The 26306-nt window shown below is 35.8% G+C and overlaps 1 non-coding gene across 4 annotated transcripts in view; it reads right to left on the bottom strand.

Annotated features, from left to right (window-relative positions):
* The window catches only part of LOC147834555 (uncharacterized), a 139892-nt gene that overhangs the window by 72471 nt on the left and 41115 nt on the right, over window positions 1–26306 (bottom strand). For 3 of the 4 annotated variants that reach the window (XR_015504533.1, XR_015504532.1, XR_015504534.1), the window contains exon 3: window positions 13822–13851. This is a non-coding gene — a transcript (uncharacterized LOC147834555). Of the gene's footprint in view, window positions 1–13130; window positions 13579–13821; window positions 13852–26306 lie in introns of those variants that run through there. The other variant, XR_015504529.1, reaches the window with a different exon arrangement.

Below are 26306 nucleotides of genomic sequence, written 5' to 3'. Positions count from 1 at the left end.
AAAAATGATCGATAAAAGTGTCATGATAAACCGGTGAGTTTAACTGCAGGCAATGTCTGATGTGTACATGAAGGAGAGTTAGATTTTGATACTTTCCTTCACCTCCTCTTGCGGGTAGGCCCATGTGGTTTGTGCTATGCACTGGTCACTAGTAACTGGAGTGCCCAACCAATCAAATTCAAAACCGGGAAGCCGAGAAAAAAGTCTGGTCACACTGATCTCAACTTAAACATGAAGACAGGCCGGAGCATATACTGTAGTAACCTCCCCTTAAAAAAATAGCCAATATCGTTTAATTTTTTATTGCAGCTCTGGCAGTGATAAAGGGCATCAAATGTAAAGTGTCTTGAAGTCGGCAGTACATGTCAGATACTAGAGAGCATTTGACTGGTCAGAAAATTTAATGAGAAACTGTATTGAGGTAATGTGAAACATAATATATATATATATATATTTTTTTTTTTTTAGTTCCACTGGAAATTCAAGGTACTAACATGGACCTACAGTATTAGACACAAACGTTTTGGAAAAAAAAATACAAACACAGCTATTGTAGCAGAGCTTCTGCGGGATTTATGGGGGTAATTAAAAGACTTTTTAAAAACCTTTTTTCAGATCAACTAAATAAATTTTAGAGAAAAGAAATCAAAGGGAAAACAATATGGCAATGTGTTGAGAACTGTTTAATGTCTAGGGAGCACATGAAGAGTTGTATTTATATAGTAGTAACATTTTTAAATAAAAATCCAACCAGATCTAATTTCCGTTTAGATTTGAGTGTGTTAAGGCTTAAATCCCTCAGATTCACCCACTGGAGTATGAAAATAAGCTTTACCTTTTCATCAAACCCACTGTATATTGATTTAACTGTCTGACAGATAAAATAACTGATAGACAGAAAACGATGATTGAACTTGGCAGATGGGGAAACTTTTTTATATAAAAAGACTGAGAATGTGAGTTAAAGCAAATAATCCATCTGAAAGAGATAATTGAAATGAAAATTGTGTCATAATTTTTTCTCCATCCACTTGTTCTGACCCTGAAAAGAAATTGAAGAATGATGTATGTAAACCAGTTACTGACTTCCATACTATATAAATTGTTTCTACCATGGATGTAAATTGCTACTGAGTTCCAACCTTCATCAAAATATCTTCTTTTTATGCTCAACAGAAGAAAAAACTCAAGGATTTTAAACCACTAGAGGTTAACGGTGTGTACACTTTCACCATTGGGTGAACTATTTCTTTAAATAATATTAAGCCGTCATATTATAAAACACACCAATATTATAAATGTATAAATGTATAAAAACAATAAATTCATTTATTTTCCTTCGGCTTAGTCCCTAATTGATCAGGGGTCGCCACATGAACCACCAACTATTCCAGCACATGTTTAACGCAGCGGATGCCCTTCCAACCTAAACATAGTACCGGGAAACACACATACACAATTGCATTCACACAAACACACATACACTACGGCCAATTTAGTTCATTTAAATCACTTATTTATTACTTATATCACAACTATTTAGTCTCCACTTAACTTCCTAATCTGCAATTGCCTCTCTGGATATACCACTAACTGTACTTAAAAAAAAATATAAAAAAGACTTTACAGACCTGAAACTTGCCTATAGCACTTATTCATTGTTGCTCTTATAGTTGTGTAAATTGCTTCCTTGTCCTCATTTATAAGTTGCTTTGGATAAAAGCGTCTGCTAAATGACTTAATGTAAATGTACTTATAACATACGTCTTTGCACTGTAGGGTAAACCGGAGCACCAGGGGGAACCCATGCAAACATGGGGAAAAATATGCAAACACACACAGAAATGCCAACTGGTTCAGCCGGGACTCAACCAGCAACCTTCTTGCCACCAAAAGCCACCAAAAATGATACATTCATTAATAATTATCAGAATACACTTTCTTTTTATAAGAGCACATTTAGCAACATTAAAATAAACAGTGCAGTCACAGGTTATGCTTAATCAGATATTTAAAAGAGCCATTTTTGATGAATTTTAGCATCATTTTACTCCACAAATGCATTAAGATCTCAGTAGCATTTCGAAGTGAAAAGGCTGTTTTAGGATGCAATGTCCGTATGCAGCATCCTTCAGCTGGCTGAGTCTTTAAAGAACTTTGGCAAACAGCAGCCTGATTTTCATCTTAGAAACAAAGTGTTTTCAAGGACATTGTTTAGAGATTAAGATTCCAATTTTTCCGCACAGCAGTTGTACACATAAAGTGGCTGCAGGGAGAGACACACAGTTTCCTCTTGATTTCAGCTCAGACAGTGATTGTTATTCTCCTCAGCTTGGAATACAGTCGGCGGGTTACAGCCAACGTGTTTCCCATTTTCATCTCTGCATACTCTAAATATTGAGAAGTTTCCTTTCCTGACCTCTGAGAAATGTTGTGTCTCCACAATGTAATGGCTGAGAATAACAGAGCACGACCCGACTGTTTGCCATGCAAATCAATCAGTACTGCAGAAGCAGGAGGAGGGAGACCCTTAAAGTGGTCGCTCTCAGAGTTCTTCATGGGAAGTGAAGGCCAAAAAAATATACTACATAAAAAAGGATCTTTCTGATGGCTTAGCAACTACATTGAACATCTTATGGCTTGTTTTCATTCAGCGGTACGGTTTGGTACAGCACAGCATGGGATTTCAACAACCAAGTGGGTGCCAGCATCTGTTAAGAATGGAGCCGCAGGAACCCGAGGCATACAATAGAGTAATTATTAACAGTAGAGAATTTAAGGTTAGCCACTTTGGGAATCCAACACAGATTGGCATGTTTTTAAAGCTGAGCCACCATGATTACACACCTTCTTTAACTCCAATCGAAAGACTTTACTGAAATGGGTAAGCTGGATAGGGCTGCAAGGATATCGAAGGTGATTCCCATGCTCATTTTGTCAGTAAAGTCGACTCTGTAAACAGCTGTATATCTCCAGCACCTGCTTGTGTTTTATAAACAGAGCAATAGTTCAGTAACAAGCTGCGTAAAATCCTGAAATCGATGAGAATTGTTCTAATTTGATACACCATAACTTCTTTCGAGTGTTTCTGTGAAATGATTCCATGGTTGTGTGTCTATTAGTCGCGCAGAAGCAATAAAGGCAATTAAATCATCTGCTCTGTTTGATTTCCTGTGTCTTATTATTTGCGGTTTTCTGCATGAGAGCGCCTTCTAGCCTTGAGGAGATTTACTACTGTTCATAGAGATGTTTCCATAATGAATAGTGATTGTTATCTTGATTTAATTTCAATTAATTGTGCAGCCCAAATTTGCACATGATTGACATGAGTTTGTTTTTAAATATAGAACTTGTTACAAAAGATTTGATAGGTGAACAACCCGCATGGCTTTCACCTTTAAACAAGAGTGATATTGATCACAGCTTTTTGACATCACACATACCAAGTAAGGGTACTACTGGCAATGGAAACACAAGCCTGATGGGGATGACCCACACGTAGTGTATAAATGTGGGAAGAGTAATAAATAAATAGTACATTTCTTTTTAAGGAATATATATATATATATATATATATATATATATATATATATATATATATATATATATATATATATATATATATATATATATATATATATATATATATATATATATATATATATATTTTTTTTTTTTTTTTTTTTAATATATATAAAAATATATTTTATATATATATATATATATATATATATATATATATATATATATATATATATATATATATATATATATATATATATATATATTTTAAAAAAAGTTACGTTTCAACCTAAATTTGAGTAAAATTGCCACTTTGGCTGGTTGGACGTCATTTTTAAAATGTAGTTTTCTTAAAAGCAGGGTTCGACAATAAGCATGGCCCAACAGTCGTGCAAATTTGACCTTGTAATCGAGAAACAGCATGAATGACAAAAATAACTGTTAAGCGAGCAAAAGAAAGCAGGTAAATACTGAATGAGAGGATGATCACTTGCGCGACTGTTAAAAAGCGTGCAAGCTAACATTTACTTGTGCTAAGCAACTGTGCCTAGAGGAAGAAATAGACCGAATAAAGTGCGATGATAGTGCAGTTAAAAAAAAAGTTAAAAAAAAGAAACAATACACATTTTTTTTTTTTGTAAGCAGCAGCGGTCACTGCTTTCATTTGAATTATTCTTTAAACTGATTATTAACATGCCTAAATTAACCGTGTGCACGTGATCATCCTTTCATTATCAAACACGGTGTGTTTCACCTGCTTTCTTTCGCAGTTATTTTTGTCAATATGGTTTAGTTATTTTTTTTTTACAATAACATAGCTTTAATGGGAGATTACTCCCCGTTCACGTGTAGTTAACTGCTGATCTGGGACTTTTTTCCAGACATTTACTGTGCATATTTTAGATACATGAAAATAATTTTTTAAATTATTTTTTTAATGTAATGTTTTTTTTTTAAGAAAAGTTTTGTTGAGTTAAAAAGTGCACCAATACAGCTATATTTTCCTTGTTTTGAAACATAAAAAATTGTGGAAATACTTATTTGGTGTGGTCAGAGATACATTTGGTAAATCCTTAATTTTGAGCCCTGAAAATCATGTGAAATAAAAACGGATTGCATGTGACAATGAGCAAGCTACACAATACACACAAAAAGCAAGAAGTTAAATAAATAAAAAGGCTTGTGGACATAACACAACATCTAAATCAAGTAATTTTAGCATGTCAAAGTTTATGCATTTAAAATACATTTTCCCAACAACTTTCAAAGAAATAACACATAATAACTAATCAATAGAACAAGCAAAAAAAAAAAAAAAAAACTATGAAAATCGACTCGTCTATTATACACAGATCAAGCATCTGAAAAATGAACACACGTCAGTCTTCGGTTCCCTTAAAAATGAAAGCTTTTTTATTGTTTATTTATAATTCAGAAGGAATGTGAATTCAATTTGTCAAGGTCTAAAGTAAGACGAAAAAGTTTGAATGTTTGTCCACGGGGTTCAGCATTTCGGAAAACTCACATAACAAAATGTAATTTGTGAGTTTGGCTGCTCTTGAGCTTTGCTCCTGGCAACAATAACATCCTGAAAATAATCAGCTCACAGGCAACCTACAAGCAAGCCAAATTTGCCTCTTCATTATCATCCTAACCATCAAAACAGCACCCGAAAATATCATTTTCAAGTTAAATGGCAATAAACCGCTTAATTTGGAAAGGAAAATTAGGGGCTTTTTAAAACTGAAGAGCTGTGGGCAGACTATTATTAGTTTCAAAACTCTTAATGCTCATGAAGAAATAATACATATCCTGCTCAGTTGTAATGCACAATTTTAGCAGCAGGAGACTGTCATTCTGGAAACCTGTGAAATGTGAGGCAGTCACATTAAAGCATTCACTGTCCAGAAACTGCAGGGACAATTAATTAGGTACTTTAATCCAATCTGAGTCTGAAACACCAAACAAAATGTGTAGCGCATGAGATTAATGCACTCTATTCCAGTTCATATGACACTTTACAATAAATCAGTAAGGGAGATTTTTTTATTAATTAATTGATAGTATTAATTGTAATTCATTAATCAATCAATCAATCAATCAATCAATAAATAAATAAATAAATAAATAAATAAATAAAAATAATAAAAAATAAAAGTAATTAATTAATCAAGTAACTAATTAATTAGTACAAACTCCCATTTAATTAAATTATTATTATTTATTTATTTATTCATTATTTGTTTTACTTATTAATTTATTTAATTTAATTAAATTTTTCCTAAACTAAATAACTGTTAGTAATTTAATATTCAAACTCAAACACAATTTGTACACACAAACATGAAAATTATTACTATTATTATAAAAAAATAAAGACAGATATATTGGTGCTAGAAAAGTTATATAAGACAGTCAGCAGTAGGTGCTGTGAAAAGCATGTAGTCTAAGTTTTGATAGCTCTATATGAGCTGCCTTAGAAAAATAATACATAATAAAATACAAACACGCACGCATGCACGCACACATATATATATATATATATATATATATATATATATATATATATATATATATATATATATATATATATATATATATATATATATATATATATGCACAACACGCTTACCTTGAGGCGGATTGGCAACAGCAGCAGAAGACCACTCCTGTCAGCTAAGAACAGGAAACTGAGGCTACAATTCAGAAAGACTCACCAAAATTAGACAACAGAAGATTGTAAAAAGTGTTGCCTGGTCTGATAAGTCTGGCTTCAACAGCATGAATGAATGGATCCATCCTGCCTTGTATCAACGATTTATCTTATTTGCTCAAAAGTCTTTTAGAAAAAGGAAAAAAAAAATGTGTGAGACTGATGACAGCAGCCAGAAGAGAGACCAGAATCAAATTTGTTGTCCTGTCCTATAGATTCTGCATTAGAAACGCCTCGCACAAGCAGTAATTTGTCTTTTTTAATTTAAAGAAAAGATGACATATAAAAAACAAATGTTAATAAATTTAATATTATAAATATAAATTCCTATAAACTATAAACTACTGAGTGATGCTATCATGTCAATATGGACAAAATTACTTTTGTATTTCCAGTACCTTGTTGAATCTTTGCCACGAAGGATTAAGGCATTTCTGAAGGCAAAAGTGGACGATGCCATCGTCGTCGTAGGCGGGGGGTGGGGGTGGTTGTTAAATATCAATTAATTCATAACAAATTAATTAACTGTAGCTTACCATTTTCACTACCTGACCCACATGGTCTGTGCTTTACCCATAACCAAACCATAAATAAAGTTACAAACAAACGACCACCTGTCAATTACTTTTTTTTCCGCGGGACTCTGGCATGAATAGGCAGTGATCTGTGTCGTTCTAATGGCTTTACCCACAGCCGGTGGAGGAGTCGAGAGTTCGCTTGGAGTTCACTGTAGTGCATACATTTTCATTGTTTTCACGGCAAAATCCTCACCACGTGCGCGTATTTAGGAGACATTTATGCAGAATGTATCTCTGCACCTAAAAACGCCAAATGCAGCACTCAAAACAGTTCTTATGTCAACATGCTGAAGTAAAAAAGCCTGCAATGCTTGGCCCACCTTTGTGCTCTTCTTATTGGCTCGCTGCTCTAGAACTAAACGCGAATGATTGGCTAATATCAGCCGTCAATCACTCAGTCAGTGCCTTCTGGCTTCAATTGACAGGAGCTACGACCGCCAAAATGTGAAGCACTGAAGATGAGAGAATGAAAATAACACTGACAGATTTACCCACAGTTACTAATAACGGCACATCTTATTAGTGATCATGTGCTGAATGTTAATCCACCATTTACACTTTTCCAAGAGTGGATAAAAGATATCCAGTGGCTTCAATTCCGCTATGAAAATGACTAAAGCCATTCACTGTGAATTCTGTGGGACGTGGTTTGCAGGTAGCAGCGTTTGCGACTGAATCTAAACATTTTCCTTCATTTAACCTCACGATGCTGTCAGCCATCCAAGCGGCAGCTATATGTAACATTTAACACAGCTCATGAAAAGACCGTTATTACTATTAAGACGACATGCAAGTGATAAGTTATATATCAATATAAATGTGGGGTGGGGCGATGAATCGCGAAGCCGGCTCAGCAGTGTGAAATTTGTCGGCCATCAGCGATGGATGATGGCATTATCTATCAGCATAACCCTAGTATAAATATCTAATAATGTCAAATAAGTAAAAAAAAAACATATGCATACTTAAAACTACTTCTAAAATAGGGGTGTCAAAATTAATTGTTTCTTCGGTGCACCGCGATGCAGACACGGACAATTCGGTATCGATTCAGTAATAACCATAACCGGTTATTATGTACTGACGTCATTTATCTCCTATGCGCTCTGTCGCGAGGGAGGTGAGCACCGTTATTTACAACACTCAGCCAACTCAGGGCCGGCCCGTGGCATAGGCACCATAGGCAAATGCTAAGGGTGCTGTATATCCAGTGGGGCGCCAGAAATGAGCGCGCTTCAGTTGGTTTTGTTTTCGATTTTCCTGACACACATTCAATAACGGCAATAACTCAAAAAACGCTTACCCTAAAAAGATCTAAAGTGTGTTTCCTACAGAAAGACAAGGCTGGTTATGTTTCACAGCTGTCTTTCTTTTTTTTCGCTCGACATCACAAGCACTGCTCCGTTTAAGCCCTCGTAGTCTGCGTTTACTTTAGCCGGCAGAGCTCGCGCTGAGGAGCTCTCAGTAAGGGACCGTCGGAAAAGTGCTTATTTTTTTCGTTTTTCTGCTCCGCTCAGCGCGAGCTCTCCCTGTTGCAAGGGCTTAAGTGTGTTTGTTTGTGTGTGTGTGTGCGTGTGTGTGTTTGTTTGTTTGATGCGGTCTATGTTTGTGAATGTGTTTGAATGAGAGACAGTGTGTTGCTGTGTGTCTGTGTGTTTATACAGACAGCATGTTATAGCCTCCCCCCTAAAATATAACACTATATATGGAAAGCATTGTCAATGCACCGTGATGCACCGATATCGAATTGAACCGAATCGATGGCATGATAATCGTAACCGAACCGAACCGTGAGACCAGTATAGGTTCACACCTCTATTCTAAAATATAAAAAAAAAATAATCTGCATTGACTTGAAATGATTGCCATCAATGAAAACATGCCCAGATCTCTTCGAATATCAAAGAGGCTCTTTTCTATTTAAAGTGTGACCTTCCAAAGCTCACAATCAACAAATAAGATAGGATTTCCATGAATGTTAAAATGACCCTGATGTGTGAGCATGGTTTTATAACCTAACAAATCCATATCAGTAGCTAAACTCAACCAGTTTCTTGTGTTGAAGTGAAAATGTGTGATAAACTGAATATGAGTCGTCCTTCTAAAACTATTCGTGTTGTATTCGGTGAGATAGGAAAGAAAAACAACAACAGAATAAACCCCAGTGAGGACGGCAAGTCATCTAAAACTGTTTCTGAAGAGAAAAATTACTTCAGGTGTCAAGACCGAGCAGTGAAAGCTGTGAGGCAGAGCGCTAAACAATTCACTCACGAGCACACGTCTAGAACTAAATGAACAATACTGCAGCAAAACCCTGCATGCCTACCACACAGCTTCAGACAGAATCACAAAGAGTCATAGAAATCCTTTTATTCCGAGCATATATAAACGAGAACTACTGTGCAAATATTAAACAAAGCTGGTCAAGGCAGCAAAGTGAATTTAGAAATGATTGGACAACCCTACAGTATTACGATTCTGTTTTTTAGTTACTCGCCTTCGTGTCCTTCCAAACCTGTAGAAAGTTCTTCTCACTAACTTTCCTCACCAAAAATAAATAAATAAAGTTGGTGAACATTCAATGATTCACAGTAGATGCACACAAAAGGGGATAAAATCACCTTCGAAAAAAAATCAATCATCAAAAAAAAAAAAACTTAAACGTGTTGTTTTTTAGTAAATATACATTAAAAAGCACATCAAAAAGCCTACAGTATTATATTATCATAAATATTTTATTAAATATTATTAATAATAATAATAATAAGAATGTTATTATTATTATTATTATTATTATTATTATTATTATTATTATTATTAATTTTTATTAATATATTTATTATTATAATTAATAATACGTGAAATAAGCCAGCTGGCATTTCTGTGTGGAGTTTGCATGTTTTCCCCCGTTCGCGTTTCCTCCGGGTGCACCAGTTTACCCCACAAGTCAAAAGACATGTGGTATAAGTGAATTGAATGAAATAAAATGGCCATAGTGTTTGAGTATGTGTGAATGTGAGAGTGTTCTTGAGGGGCATCCGCTGCATAAAACCATTTCGGAATAGTTGACGGTTCATGCTGCTTTTGTGAGAGAGAGAGAGAGAGAGAGAGAGAGAGAGAGAGAGGGAGGGAGGGAGAGAGAGAGAGAGAGAGAGAGAGAGAGATATGGATGGATGGATGGATGGATGGATGGATATTTATTTATTTTTGAATGTAGCAAAGTATTGGACTTAAGTACATTTAATGTATAATAGTGGGTTTAGGTATTGGAACTATGGAGATGTAGACTGAGAGCAAACTTCATAAGTTTGCATTCATACAGTCAATATTTTATTTAGGTAATAAGCCACTAGTTAATAGTGGAAATTAGTACACTGGGTGAAACCAAAAGCATTGCATACTGTACATATTTCAAGTCAGTTTCGACCCCAAGAATCATTATGTTAGATTAGTTTTTTCAACGTAATGTTTTAAACATGGTCTCATCAGCAACTTCTGTTCACCTTATCAGCATCAGAATGTATGTGAAAGTATGTGGGGGAAAAAAAAAAACGTTTTAAATGTTAAACATTTCAGGCTAACTGAGAAAAAAAGAATAAATAAAATAAAAACTGTGCCACAGAAGCCCTGTGTGTTTTCATAAAAATGCAGGAGTTTTTCTATCCGATAAAGGCCCTGCCCTACATCAATTTTTCCAATTAATCTCATACACACACCAAATAAAATTAAAGCAAACACAGAGAACAAGAAAAACAAGAAAGACCAATGACAATTGTAGCATTTTTACTTCTTTGAGAAAACCAGCATATAAATATCTGTGAAGTATGCGTTATAAAGTGGTTTTTGATCATTTATTCTGATGTTTAAAGGACATAACAGTCATGAAACAAGTTTCTTAGTCCCTTTAAGTGCCAAGATAGAAACTCAGTGCACTTTACCTCAACTCTCTAATGCGTTATCCGTCTCATCCCATTTCAAAATGCTCCACTGTCATTTCTTTTCTCTTGTATGTTGCCATTGTTTGTGGCATCGGGATTTCTCAGAATCACAGACTGTGTAAGTATGAATAAAATATTGGTTCCTCTTTCAGAAGCAGAAACTGGAAGGCCAGCGATCCGCAGACTTAAAAAAAAACAAAGCCACTAAAAACAAGCTTTCTAGTCCAGTGTTATACGGCTGTCAAATTAACCTGTTTTTCTTTCTACTATTTGCATTTTTAAAGCATACGCTCTTAAGTTTTTAAAAGAGGAAGAGAAAACAAAATGAAAAAAAAAAAGATTGCATATCATGGCTGTAGAACCAACTGGACAGATTCAGATGTACAATAACGCATGATGCTTAAGTGAATAATGGGATTAACTTGTGTTAAACTGTAAACAATTAGTCAAATGTTTTAAAAAAAATTAAAAGGAAACTACTAGAATTAGCTATTTGTTTTCGCTTAATTTACTGCAGGACCAGCATACTCTAACTCCAAAAATGTGTCTTTTGCTGCAGTATGTATAGATGTACAGTTGAAGTCAAATACATTAGGGGCCCTATCATACACCTAGCACAATAAGGCGCAAGACATGTTTGGTGTGATTTATTGCTGTTTTCAGACCAGCGCAACCATAATTTTCACGTTTTGCACAAATAGCAAGTTAGTTATGCGCCTATGCAGGTCCAAACGCTTACACGTGGCTTAATACACACAGGATGTACAGCAAAACACAAATATCTTTATATTCTAAAAATATATTATATTATTTATATTAGTTGTAGTTCTTATTATATGCATATTTATATTTCTTTTATTAAAAACAAGCTTAGACTTGTCCAGCTGTCAGGTTTTGGACCATGAGAAATAGCATGTGTATTTGGATATAACGTTGTCGACCACACTTTGTTATTACTGTTCATTTATTTGTTTGCTGGAAATTATAACTAAATTTAGCAATAGTTTTGAAACAAATCTTTTCACTTAACAAACAAAATTGTGTAGGCTTATGGATGTCTTCAGTGAAGTGCGTACAAAACTGTTTCCTTATTCACGAAAGAGAGAACAAAAAGTCAGATTGGAGGAGCCTCATTCTTTATCCTCTCACTGCAGATGGTCTGTTTAACTGTTTTTTCCCTAGTGAAAAAAGTTTTTCCACTTACAAAGTCTGCCGTGTAAATAGCAAATGCACCATGTGCGACGCAACTAATGGGGGATGATACTCTGATTGGTTTATTCTCAAAACACATTCATAACTCATTAAGAGAATAGGCTCAACCCTGTTAGACCATGCACCATAGCGCAGGACTTATTTGTCCGTCCTTAAAATAGCAAAAGTGGAATGCTTTTGCACCCTGTGCTTTAGACTTTGCACCTAGATTGTTAAAATAGAGCCCAAGGTCTGCCATGTAAATAACAAATGCGCCATGGCACAACGCAACTGACTTAACGAGAATAGGAGACGAGGCTCTGATTGGTTTATTCTCAAAACACATCCATAACTCATTAAGAGAAAAAGCTCCACCGTGTTAGACCATGTGCAGCAGCACAGAGCGTGTTTTTCTGTCCTTAAAATAGCAAAAGCGGATTGGAACACACCCTTAATTCTTTTGCACCCTGTGCTTTAGACTTTGCACCTAGATTGTTAAAATAGAGCCCAAAGAATGGCATGTAAATAGCAAATGCACCACGGCGCGACGCAGCTGATTTTTAAAGGGAAAGTATGATGAGACTCTGATTGGTTTAATGCATGTTATGCTTAAAACACCCAGAACTCATTAAGAAAAGGAGCACACCTCTGTTAGACCATGCGCTGGGTACAGACCGTATTTATTTTGTCCTTAAAATAGCAAAAGTGGTTTCAGACATGCCCTAAATGCTTTCCCGCCATGCGATTTAGACTTTTAGGCTAGATTGTTAAAATAGAGCCCTAGTTTTTTTTTTCAAATATTTCTTAAATGATGTTAACAGAGCAAGGTATTTTCACAGTATTTCCTATAATATTCTTTCCTCTGGAGAAAGTCTTATTCGTTTTATTTTGGCTAGAATAAAATCTGTCTTTTTAAAGGTCATTTTAAGGTCAATATTATTATATTATTAGCCCCCTTAAGCAATATTTTTTAGATAGTTTACAGAAAAAATTATCGTTATACAATGACTTGCCTAACTTGCCCAGTTAACAAAGATAAAAAAACAATCATTTATAAGTAATTAGTTATTAAAACTATTATTTTTAGAAATTTGCTGAAAAAAAAAACTGATATTGTGGAAAAAAAACATACCGGTGGGCTAATAAGTCTGATTTTTATCTGCACATTCTGTATACAAATAGAAAGAGTACATTTGGATTTCATTGATTTGTTTTAGTTTTACTGAATGGAAGTTCCACAAACAGCAAGTGCAACTCACCATGTGCAGTAGTCACATACAGACAAAAATCCTGACCACTACATATTGTCTTGGTGGCTCAAAAAGGAAACTCCATTTGCACTAAAAGTAAAGGGCCTTCTTATAGTCAATGCCTGAAGATGTCAGTCAACTCTTTCCTTCAACCAAGGGTCAAGCAATCACATCGGACACACGCCTCCATTCAGCCCTGTGCGCTCCGCATGGCCACTGCTCTATAAATACACATTACTGCCTTGTTTTGCTGCCAGACACTCAGAGACTGGCTGACAGGCAGAGACACTTTAAATGTCATATGGCCATGACTACATAATGACATAACCATTATGTAGTCATGCCCTGCCTGAGTCTCAACAAGCTCGAAAGGGATGTAACAGACTCTATAAAAAAGGGGGGGGGGGATGGATAAGCAATGCTTTTTAGGTGGACTAAATGCTGAAATACACAAGTACTGATTCCCAGCGTCCTGAGGACTGTTGAACTAAATACTTGTGGCTGCAGCACACGGTTTTGAGCTGACAGAATCCAAAGGCGCCCATGCTTAGATGTGGTTATTTTGTGCTGTAGTCGAAAGAAATAAAGGGAATGTGTTTGATTTTAAAGAGTTCACATACAACACTCACCTAGCCAGACTTTTGACTCCAGGCATTTACCTTGAGAAAAAAAAGAAAATGTGAAGTCATTATTAGAATACTCAGCCATCCCAAAGAATCAATCAATCAATCAATCAATCAGTCAGTCAGTCAGTCAGTTTGTCTGTCTGTCTGTCTGTCTGTCTTTCTGTCTGTCTGTCTGTCTATTATCCTGTTGATCCATTGATTGTTCCATCAATCCTTCTAACTATTGTTCGAACATTATATAATTATATCATTCTACCATTCCTCTGTACTATCCATCCATCTATCTATCTATACTTATTTTCAGTCCCTGCCTAGGAGATAAATTAAATAAAATTATAAAACTGGTGTTGCAGACAACATGATCTAGTGTATGTGCAACAGACATACATAATGTAGTCATGCAAGTTTTTGATTTTTCAATCTTTTACTAAAGACAGACAAACATAAATAGTGATGACAGGCAAAAATAGTACATGCCAATGTGTATTGTTTGAAATAATAGGGCTGGTTGATTAATCAAAATGAATTCCTAAACCAAAGCTGCGTCTGTCATGCAAATGGAAAGGACGATAACCATTATCAAGGTATAGAAAATTCAAGGTTTTAAAACCACCAACATTTTCTGTTATACTGTTCCGAAGGAAGTGTAAGAATTTTTTATTTACATTTTGTTTGTTTGAACCTTAAAAGTATACATTGGTACCTAAAAAATGTAAGAGAAACACTTTTGTACTAAATAGTACTTTTGTACTATTTATTTATGTACCCTTGATGTATTATTATTAGGGATGTAACGGTATCAGAATTTCATGGTACGATAATACCTCGGTATGAATGGCACGGTACGGTATTTATTGAATAATTTACAGGAAAAACAAAACTAATGAAAAGACTCGAAAAAAAGTGCCAAGTGTTTATTTACCCTAGCACTGAACATATCAATGACATACAAATTAGCCATCTATCTGTAAGTTTCGAAACAGGAACTTTAATTTTTCTATTTTAATAACAAAAAACTATTAAACCATAAAAAAATAATAAAGTTTCAATTTAGTATTGTTGAAAACTCATCACATTCAACATTTAATCACGCACTCACTTAGATAGAGATGGGTTTTAAGGAAAATTTTCATATAACTATAATCTGGTAAAAGCTGGGATCTCTGGGCATGTCCCCTGCAACAGAAAAAAACCCTCTCATTTGGGACTGAGGTTTCTGGGACAGAGAGGTATGATTAAGCCAAGGTTGACAGCAGTGGGTAACGTTGTGCATTGTCTTTCCACCACTTGAGAGGACAAGCCATGAGTGAGATAGAGGTCTCTTTGCGGTACAAGTCAATGTCTGCATCAATCTAACAAGTGTGCTGTGTTCTGCAGTCCCAATGACTGTTTTTAGTCATATTCCCGACTTATATTTCACCACAGTCTGGCAGTGCCTGCATACTGTTTTTTTCTTTGTCTGTCACCTTTTCTCCTTTTTCGCATCTTTTTAGAAAACTTTTCGATTTTGTTTTTCAACAAACTATTTTCTCATCTTACACTTTACACTTGTGTATACTTGTATTTCTAGGTGTTATAATGTGGCTTCATAAGTAAACTATCAAATTGTTCATGTTCAATGTTCAAAAAACAAATACGGGTCACTTTGTATGCAGCTGCTCAGACTAAAAATGCCTACCATTTTTGTTATGTTAATATTCGAATCACTATGGTTCAGATATTACGAAATCAATGTCCAAATGAACATTTTCAACGTTTAAGACCACTGTCAAAATTGAATTAAACCAAACAGCACTAAACTAAAGCCATTAGGCATGACTCCACTGAAGCGTTTGTTAGTAGTTAATTTCACAACTAATTTAGATTGAAACAATGACAGACATTTTTCACGAAACCGAAATGAATGAGCAATGACACTGTTTATCTTTAATTCGGAGCTTGACCCCTGCTGTCCCAATCCACTTTTAACATTCAGAAGAGAGTACAGAATCTCCTTTTGTGTTCTAGTGATGAATTAAAAAAATAAATAAATAAAAATCATACAGGCTTGAACACTCTGAGGATTAGAATAATTACCGCCTTGGTATCCATGAAAACATATTATCCGTCAGAAGAAACATGCACCTTTAAATCGCTAATTACATGGTATTACATCACTGCTTTTGTGGGGTAAGCTTGTGATTTTGCTAACGAGAACAAAATGGCTCTGATTGGTACTCGCCAGTGTGGTCTAACAAGCTTGTTAGATGTGTAATTAGTAAATGTGTTCAGTGTTCCGGTCACACATTACACTGTGTACAAACACATGAGGGACCAGTATCTGTCGAAGCGTCTAAAGGGGACATCGAAAAAGGTGACACTTTTAAACAAACTCATTAAACAAACTGGGTAGATGTTGAAGACCCCTGTTATGCTTCAATCTGTTTTGTTTCATTTTACGTACAGCTTATTTTAATGAAGCGCACTTTATTATGAAGACCTAATCCATTGCTTGTTAATGTAAATGTCAGTTCAGGCAATTACAAGAGAGTTAATGCAGTAAGGCATGTACTGTAGACTAGGAATTATGCATTTGTCTATATAGCCTGTAATCTGCAATCAGCATTGATTATACACACTCACCGGCCACTTTATTAGGTACACCTTACTAGTATCGGGTTGGACCCCTTTTGCCTTTAGAACTGCCTTAATTCTTCGTGGCATAATAATAATAATATTAATACCTTTTATTTTTAGGCGCCTTTCAAAGCACTCAAGGACACCTTACAGCAGATTACAAGTACATCATAAAAATACAAGCAGTAAAAATGACAATCAGCATAAAATTAAACCAGCAAATCATTACAAGCTATCCTAAACAAAAACGTCTTTATCTGAGATTTAAAATTGGAAATAGAGTCCATCTGGCGAATGTGCAAAGGCAGGGAATTCCATAACTTTGGTGCTGTATAACTAAAAGCCCTGCCTCCAAATGACTTCATCTTAAAGTGTGGGACAGATAACAGTTCAGCAGAAGATGATCTCAGTGAGCGTGAAGGAGTGTACAAATGAAGAAGATCAGAAAGATAGTGGGGGGCCAGGTTATGAAGAGCTTTGTATGCTAAGAGGAGGATTTTGTATAGTATACGATAGTGAACAGGAAGCCAGTGCAGGTGAAAGAGAATTGGAGTTATGTGATCAGAAGTACGCGAGCAGGTAACTAGCTGCTGAATTCTGAATCAACTCTATGAAGCATAGACTGAATAAGGTGTTGTCAATTTTGGTCCATATTGACTTGATAGCATCACGTCATTGCGAATGATGCGAATCTGCTGTTCCACCACATCCCAAAGGTGCTCTAATGGATTGAACTCATTGGCATGTTCAAGAAACCAGTCTGAGATGATTCACACTTTATGACATGGCGGATTACCCTGCTGGAAGTAGCTATCAGAAGATGGGTACACTGTGATCATAAAGGGATGGACATGGTCAGCAGCAATACTCAGGTAGGCTGTGGCGTTGACACGATGCTCAGTTGATACTAAGGGGCCCAAAGAGAGCCAAGAAAATATCCCTCACACCATTACACTACCACTGCCAGCCTGAATCATTGAAACAAGGCAGGATGGATCCATGAGTTGTTGATGCCAAATTCTGACTCTACCATCCGAATGTTGCAGCAGAAATCGAGACTCATCAGACCAGGCAACATTTTTCCAATGTTCTATTGTCCAATTTTGGTGAGCCTGTGCAAATTGTTGCCTCAGTTTCCAGTTCTTAGCTGACAAGATTGGCCCCCGGTGTGGTCTTCTGTTGCTGTAGCCCATCTGCCTCAAGGTTTGACATGTTGTGCATTCAGGGATGCTCTTCTCCATACCTCAGTTGCAGCAAGTGGTTATTTGAGTTACTGTTGCCTTTCTATCAGCTGGAACCAGTCTGGCCATTCTCCTCTGACATCAACAAGGCATAACTACAAACTTCAACCTGCCTGGGGACTACGAGTGAATATTAGCATTTTTGCTAAAATCTGACAACATGCATTTTGCCTAAGACTAAAATAGGTTTGCATGTATTGTATATTGTCCATTTACAAAAATTAAACCAAACTAAACTAATGCCTTAGGTGAGAAGAGAATGACCAGACTACTGTAAAAGACAACAGTAACTTAAATAACCAATTTTTAAAACCAAGGCCTGCAGAAGAGTATCTCTAAACAGACAACCAACTACAGTTTAGGCTTACCAAAAAATAACAACTGCAGATTTGAAATAAGTTGCCCATTCTAATGAGTCTCAATTTCTGCAGTGACATTTGAATGCTAATATCAGACTAAATAGCATTAAAGCATGGATATATGCATCAGTGGTTCAGACTTGCATCAGTAGTTGTGATGTAATTGTGTGAATGATTTCTTCGTCATGCATTCAGTCTCTTAGTAACAACTGAGCATCATTTAAATATTTCATGAGTATTGATGCTCACCATGTGTATCTCATCATGACCACAGTGAAGCCATGTAGTGATGTCTCTTCCAGTAGAATAATCAAACTATCTTACAAAGTTCATATAATCTCAAAGTGGTTTATTGAACATGACCATAGGTTCACATTAATGAATTTAAATGGCATCTACAATCACCAGATCTCAATCCAGCACTGCAAAAAATCTTGCCAAGAGTGTTTTGCCCTGTTTTTAGCCACGTGTGTAAAATGTATTAAATCAATCAGTATTTTCTAGATAACGTTAAAATATTGTGCGAGTTTATTTATTTATTTTTTTGCATTAAAATAAGCGAATTAATCTGCATAATAAGGAAACTTTTAATTTGCACCTTTGACTGCATATTTGAGATGTGCTGGAACAGGAGCACCTTTGAGATGTGTTGGAACAGGATTTTCATGATGCAGCCAACAAATCTGTAGCAACTTTGTGACTTATGATACACTGAAAAAAAGTGTTGCATGCAGAACTGTTGCAAACAATTTATTTGTGTTGAATTTAAACAAACAAATAAAGTTTAATAATGGTCAACTTAATTTGTTTAAATTTAACACAATTAAATTGTTTACAACCACTTAACGTAAAAAAAAAAAATAGTAAATCCAAGGAATCATCTTTGAATATTTTTTTTTCAGTGTAATACAGAGCAAAATCTCCGAACAACATTTACAGCATTTGTAAAATCTACAGTGCATTCGGAAAGTATTCAGAGCACTTCACTTTTTCCACGTTTTATTTTTTTATGTTACAGCCTTATTCCAAAATAAATTAAATTCATTTTAACACAATGGAAATGACAATGTGAAAAAAAGAGTTTTTTTGAAATTGTTGCAAATTTATTAAAAATTAAAAACCTGAAAAATCACATGTACAGAAGTATTCACAGCTTTTGCTCTATACTTTGTTGATGCACCTTTGGCATCAATTACAGCCTCAAGCCTTTTTGAATATGATGCCACAAGCTTGGCACACCTGTCTTTGGGAATTTCTGCCCATTTCTCTTTGCAGTGCCTCTCAAGCTCTATCACGTTGGATGGGAAGTGACAGTGTACAGCCATTTTCAGGTCTCTCCAGAGATGTTCAATAGGATTTAGGTCTGGGCTCTGGCTTGGCCACTCAAGGACAGTAACCGAGTTGTTGTGAAGCCACTCCATTGATAATTTGGTGGTGTGCTTTGGGTCATTGTCCTGCTGGACGATAAACCCCAGTCTGAGGTCAAGAGCACTCTGAAGCAGGTTTTCATTCAGGTTGTCTCTGTACATTGCTATTCATCTTTCCCTCTATTCTGACAAATCTTATATTCATATAGACCTGATTGGTGGATTGCTGCACAAATAGTTGTCCTTCTGTAAGGTTATCCTCTCTCCACAGAAGAACACTGGAGTTCAGACAGAGTGACTATCGGGTTATTGATCACCTCCCTGATTAAGGCCCTTCTCCCCTGATCACTCAGCTTAGATGGCCGGCCAGCTCTAGGAAGAGTCCTGGTGGTTCCAAACTTCTTCCACTTACGGAGGCCGCTGTGCTCATTGGAACCTTCAGAGCAGCTGAAAATTTTCTGTAACCTTCCCCAGCCTTGTGCCTTGAGACAATCCTATCTCAGAGGTCTACAGACAATTCCTCTGTCCTTATGCTTGGTTTGTGCTTTGACATGCACTGTCAACCCTGGGCCCCTATATAGACAGGTGTATGCCTTTTCAAATCATGTCCAGTCAACTGAATTGACCACAGGTGAACTCCAATGAAGCTGCTGAAACATCTCAAGAATGATCAGTGGAAACAGAATGTACCTGAGCTCAATTTAGAGCTTCACAGCAAAGGCTGTGCATACTTTTGTGCATATGATTTTTCAGGTTTTTATTTTTAATAAATTTGCAACAATTTTAAAAACTCTTTTTTCATATTGTCATTATGGGGTACTGCGTGTAGAACTTTGAGGAAATTAATGAATGTAATACATTTTGGAAAAAGGCTGTAACATTAACAAATGGGGGAAAAGTGAAGCACTATAAATACTTTCCGGATGCACTTTATGTCCTGAGGAATCACCCTAAAAATGCTGGGTTGTATAGATTCAATATAGACAAATCCAATTATTGTGTTAATGATTTCAATGACATTTCAATTATAAGATCTTTTTCAGCTTTTTCTTTTTTACCCTTCTATTTGTAAACTTGCTCATTTTTTCATTTCTTTTTGTTTTTCTTTTTTAGGGGATATGTTTGTTTTAATTCACTAATTAAATTTCATTTTATTAAGATAGTGGGAAAATTTGAAAACCAAGACACTCTAGGCAGAAGCTGTGGTGGTTATAGCGAAGTGAAGAGCATTAAACGGATTCCTGAAAGACCCCATTTACAGATGAGTCTTCACAATGATCCCTTGGGCCAGCTTGAACACCTACCGATGACCTACACACATCTGCAGCTTCTCCATGATGGACGCCCAGCGTTCTCCAACCTCCGCCGACTAGCCTGCAGGCCAGAGGAAAAATGGTTGTGCCCAACTGAGCCTGGTTTATCTCAAGTTTTTTCCTTCACTTTCATCAATTGGTGAAGTTTCTTTCTTGCTGCTGATGCCACTGGCTTGCTTGGTTTGGGACTCGTGAAGCTGCGCATCAATGAATTTGCCCTTCAGTGTTTGGATTTTTACCAGTGAAAATTAAACCACAGTGAACTGAACTAAACTGAACTTCAACTCTTCAAACTGGACTGACACGGTTTCAATTTACTAGAACTTCTATATTAATCTGCTTTGACACAATCTACATGGTAAAAACGCTAAGGAAATAAAGATGAAGTGAATTAAATTGAATGTATGGTCTTGAAAAATACCAATTTAAAAATAAATAAAATGAAACCAAACTGTTGGGTTTGTCCATACTTTACCCAACGTTGTGTTAATACATCCCAGCATTCTTTAGAGTGATGAAAACCGATTTGAAGGCGAAAGGGGGTGAAAAAAACTTATTAATATTAATCAACCACTCTGCTTCTTAAATAAGTTTGTTGTGGGCTTGGAAATAATGGTTCACTAATAAGTGGTCAGCAGTGACGAACAGTCAGGCTTGTTTTTCCTCTTCCCTTGATTGCTTCAATTGGCCGCAATCATGCTGTGTGAGATGGAATGATTGAGGACTACATCTAATGAAAGTTAAAGAGAGTCTGCCGTCGCCGCCTCCGTGTTCAGCTTTCACCATTTCAGATTAACATTATTTCAACACCTGTTTGTCAATGTGTTGACACACAGTATTCATCTTCTTCATAGGCTTTTTCATTTATCTTTGTGGTGAATATTTCTTTGTATCCATTATCGAATCAGTTAGACGAAAGTGTCTATATTGGAAAAGAGAAACACTTAATTGGCTTCCATCTACACCTTCAAGGCCTACTCTGAATTTTTTTAAAGCTTAATCTTGAAAATTTCAGAATACCCAAAACTTATTCCCTAAACTTTAGTAAAGCATCAGTGAACGATCGAAAAAAACGTATTTTCTAACCTGAAATCCATAGCTGCCTCAATAATGGCTTGCAAGACTAAAAAGTACTTTAGTTAACTTAATATTTATATGTATAACTTTACATACATCATCAAGATCAGACTCAAAGCAGCGAGCACTAGTAATGATTTTATTTTCTACTCAATTTACTGTTAGGTGTTTTTTTTATCCCATCTTTATTTAACCAGGAAAAACACACTCATTAGCTGGAATAAATTGCCCTAAAGGCAATTTTGTCTCTTGAAACCACAAAAGAAGAAGCAAAAAAAAAACTGTCAAACACACCAAGGCTTGTTATTTCAGTGTAAATAAATAAAATAAAGCATCATGTGAAAGCTGATACTGCTCTGAAATTTTTAAAGAGCCTTATGAAGTGGACATGTGGATTTGGGAGTCACTTCTGAACCCAGAATGATCTGATAACATATAATATCAGCTGCATAATGAGTAGGAGAGCTTAAGATGATGGTGATATTACATCTAACTGACCATGATGAAATGAATGCAAATATAACATCAGTGAAGAGGCAGATCATTTTTGAGGTGAGTTCCAACCTTTCATCTTCTCTCTCGTATTCTGATTCGCGAGTTTTCACCTTGGTACTTCAAATTCTTCACAACATGTTCCTGCTTTTAAAATTAGGGATACCAAAAGTTTGGAGCTTTTTTTATTATTTACATTAAGTAACTTTCAGCTTTCACATGCGCGCACAAACACACATAGAGAGAGGAAGAGATGACATTTCTTCCCAATTTAAAATGCAAATGTTGTCATTTAGAGGGATGTTTTAACTTCAGATTAATTAAGGAATCAATATTTGGTGCAATAAACCGCATTTTTGATCACAACAAAATAAAACATTAACCATTTTTTTCTTTCTAAAAAAAACAAACTCTAAATAACAATAATTTAGTTTAAAATGTAAAATACTTTTGTGGAATATTAACTTTAACATTTGACTCATCATTATCAATGCCTAATAATTCCAGAAAAACAAACTGTTCTTAATTTCACCCAGCTGTATGTGTGTATGTATGTATGTTATACATTAGGGATGTCCAGATTAGATCACGAGATCCGAAATTGGGCCCGATTACGTAGTTTTAGACCCGATCGGAATCGGACGTTACCTCCCCATCAGGACTCGAACACACACACTTTTTTTATTTTTAACACATCTATAGTTATGCAGTGGCAAAGACTAAGACCTCTTTCTTGAGCACACAGAAACAGGAACACATTCAGCATGACATCATTTTGTTACAGAGACAATAAAGGCCGGCAAAGTAGAATACGAAAGCAGCTTGAAGCAGAAAGCCTAAGTATGTCTGATCTGGAGCTATTATAAAGTTCATGACAACAACATTGCCATAGCAAAACGTGAGATATGTAAACTTAGGAATGCCTGCTGGGTATATTAATTTAAGGTGCTATTTGTTATTATTTTAGATTTATCTTATATTAGTCTAAAAGTGAAGAATTGATGTTATTTATTACTTGATTGTTTAAGTTACCTCACATAAGTGTTAAAAACAAAAGTGAATTAAATAAAAATAAGGAACATCCTGGATCTGTTTCTTTGCTCTTCTTTATTCTTTTTATGTATTATAGAAGAATCGGTTCGGGTTTAGTTATCAGCAGATACTCAAAATAAAAAAATAATGCAAAAAAAAAAAAAAAGGGACATCCCTATTGTATATACATCCTGTACAATCACACATCTGGGTGAAATTAAGAAAATGTTCAGTTTTTCTGGTATTATTACACATTGAGAATACGTAATTGGTTATAAATATATATATATATAAATAAATATCTATTTATATTTATATTTCCGAAATGACCTTCTACTCAGTACTAAATTTGAATTTACTTCTCGACCGTTAGAGTACATTTTATACAGTATGAATGTGAGCACTATCAATGGAACTCATACATACTACATCCCTCATTTTGTCAATCACGTGACCCATGCACTTCAGTTACATCGCTTTACTACCATTTATGAATTCTTTTACAGTGCATCATGGGATGGGAAAGCATTTATCCAATGCGTACTTCAGAATCTTGCCTGAAGTAGTTGGTCATCCAGGTACTCTCACATACTATATAGTATGGAAGTATGCGTTTTTGGACGAACCCTTACTCTGCCATTTGGTGTTTTTTGCCCATTACATATTTCAGTTAGCATGCTAAATCAGATGCCATTCATAAATCTGAAAGTTCCAAATTTATTTTGCGAGAATTGCTAATTTGGAAATTGGACAGTGAACATTACTGGGACCCTATAAGTTTCATAATGCATAATTACAATATTTTATAATAAATTATTTATAAGTTGTAATTGACTAAACACATATTTTAGATAAAACCCCTATGATTTCACTCGTACGAAAATGTAAAATTTTAAAAAGAAGACATACCTACAGACCCAAGCGAGTAAAAATTACAATGCCATCTCAAGCCAGTTCAAACTTTTTATTTTAGTAGCTAATCCAAATGAATTTAAACAATCTCATCCTTTCATTTTAGTATGTTTTGCTCATCCCCCATCCCCCAAATTCAGCTTAGCATCAAGAGAATCTTTTATCAACAAAAGACAGACAAATCCGTATCTCCTGTTTTTAACCTTCAGAAACTGTGTGGAGGACGAATTCAGGTTACAGGTGCAATGCCAGAAAAAAAAAAAAAGTGGCGTAAGGGGACGAGGCAGACCATTGAGTGCAGTAAGAGTATGTGTGTGTGTGTGTGTGTGCATGTTTTTGGGTTTTGGTCACGGCTCAGCTGCCTGATCTTCATATCTGCCCTGGCCAGCCTCAGTCTCTGGAGTCACCTTTTCCTCTTCTGTTTCTCCTCTATTGCTTTCAGTACTTCATTCATAATCATCTATTCATTCCAGCACCAATACGAGAAACACCAACTGACTAACAATACAGTCAGCCTCACACGTTTGCAGGACGTGCGCTGGTACTAATCCTTAATTTCATTCTCTCTTGTGACAAATCAGGTACAAGAACAAAATCAAACACATGAAGGTCAACTGAATCTTCCTAGAAACTGCCACAGTTTTCCCTCGGCCTATTAAAAATGCCAATTTTTTGGGTAGTAAATTTGGTAGTTAAAAAGTCTATAATATAATGATATTAACAATAATAATTTACGCACCCTCAGGCCATCCAAAGATGACTTTTCATGTCTGAGTTTTCTCTGAAAAAGTGGTCCGTGGTGATTCATAAAATCAGTGTCCGCAAGTATTCATTTTGTGATTGCCTGAGCCAGTAGCCACTGACTTTGCTTTATGAATCACCAGAGAGTATCAGCTCAAAATCTTCAGCAATGTTCAAGTAAAAAAACAAAGGTGACCTGAATATTGCATGGTCTGTGGGTGAGCAAATGTTCTTTATTATTTGATGAACTATCCCTTTAAATTCAGGGCATTGTAAGCAAGTGCATTTGTTTTAGTCATATGTTTTTGATATATTCTTCTACATGATCAATGTATGAGCAATCCATATTATTAAATTATAAATGTACTCATAACATTTACATTTGATCTGTCAGCAGTTTTTGATGGCTGTTTGCATGCATTCAACCACATGAGCATTTACACTACGAACACAACCTGATCAATTGTGTTTTTGATTTTTGTAATTGGACTATTTCTGGAAGTGAATGAAAGGTGACATGGTCACAAGGTTTTTTACAGTTGTATTTAGTGTCATCCTATTTTAATGATGGATAAAAATGTATCAAAATGAGAAATAGGTTAATCTATTGTTTACTGACTGAATAAAAAAACAAAAACAAAATTGCAACAACTAGAAAAAAAACTGAAGGAACAAAAAATGAGCATTTAATAATCATTCACTATAATGCTGTTAAATATTTACAATTTATCTATTGCTTGCACCATTTTTTTCTGATAATGATGTAGTTTCAACATCTACCAGAAGGTGTTCAAGCTAACTAAATGTTGATTTATACTTCTGTGTTGAGTGACTGATGTGACCCATGGGGATTGCCTTGTGCATAGCCATTCATTTCTACTTCTGCATGGTGTTTGTGCTGCAATAACACTGCAACAACACTTCGGTAACGCTAGCTGGCAACAGGTTTTAGGGTGCTTTCACACCTACACTTTTTGTCTCGTTTGCCCAGTTACGGCGGTTTGTTTGGCATATGTGAACAGGGCAATCGCGCTCTGTTCCGCGCCAAAGTAATCGCTCCAAGATGTTTTATGGATATGTAATAAGCATACGGCTATATGAAGAGAGAATTATGAGTAGGGCTGGAAGTTTCGCGAGTCTCTGGATGCCCACAAACGAGTGATATCTCCCGGTAATCTCGCGTCTCCCTCCCGGTCCTCAAATAGGCATCGTCGCGCACCCTTCTCACCCCTCCCCACCACGTCTCTCCTAAGACACGTCGCGCGCGTGCACCTTGTCAATCACTAAACTACCAACTCTCCTGACAGCTGACCGGGACGCTGCAAAATAAACCCTGAC

The sequence above is a fragment of the Danio rerio genome, chromosome 12 (assembly GCF_052040795.2).
Source record: "Danio rerio strain M-AB ecotype USA chromosome 12, GRCz13ab, whole genome shotgun sequence".
NCBI classification, from domain to species: Eukaryota; Metazoa; Chordata; class Actinopteri; order Cypriniformes; family Danionidae; genus Danio; species Danio rerio.
Note: the sequence above shows the minus strand (reverse complement) of the source record. Positions and strands in the feature narration are given on the sequence as shown.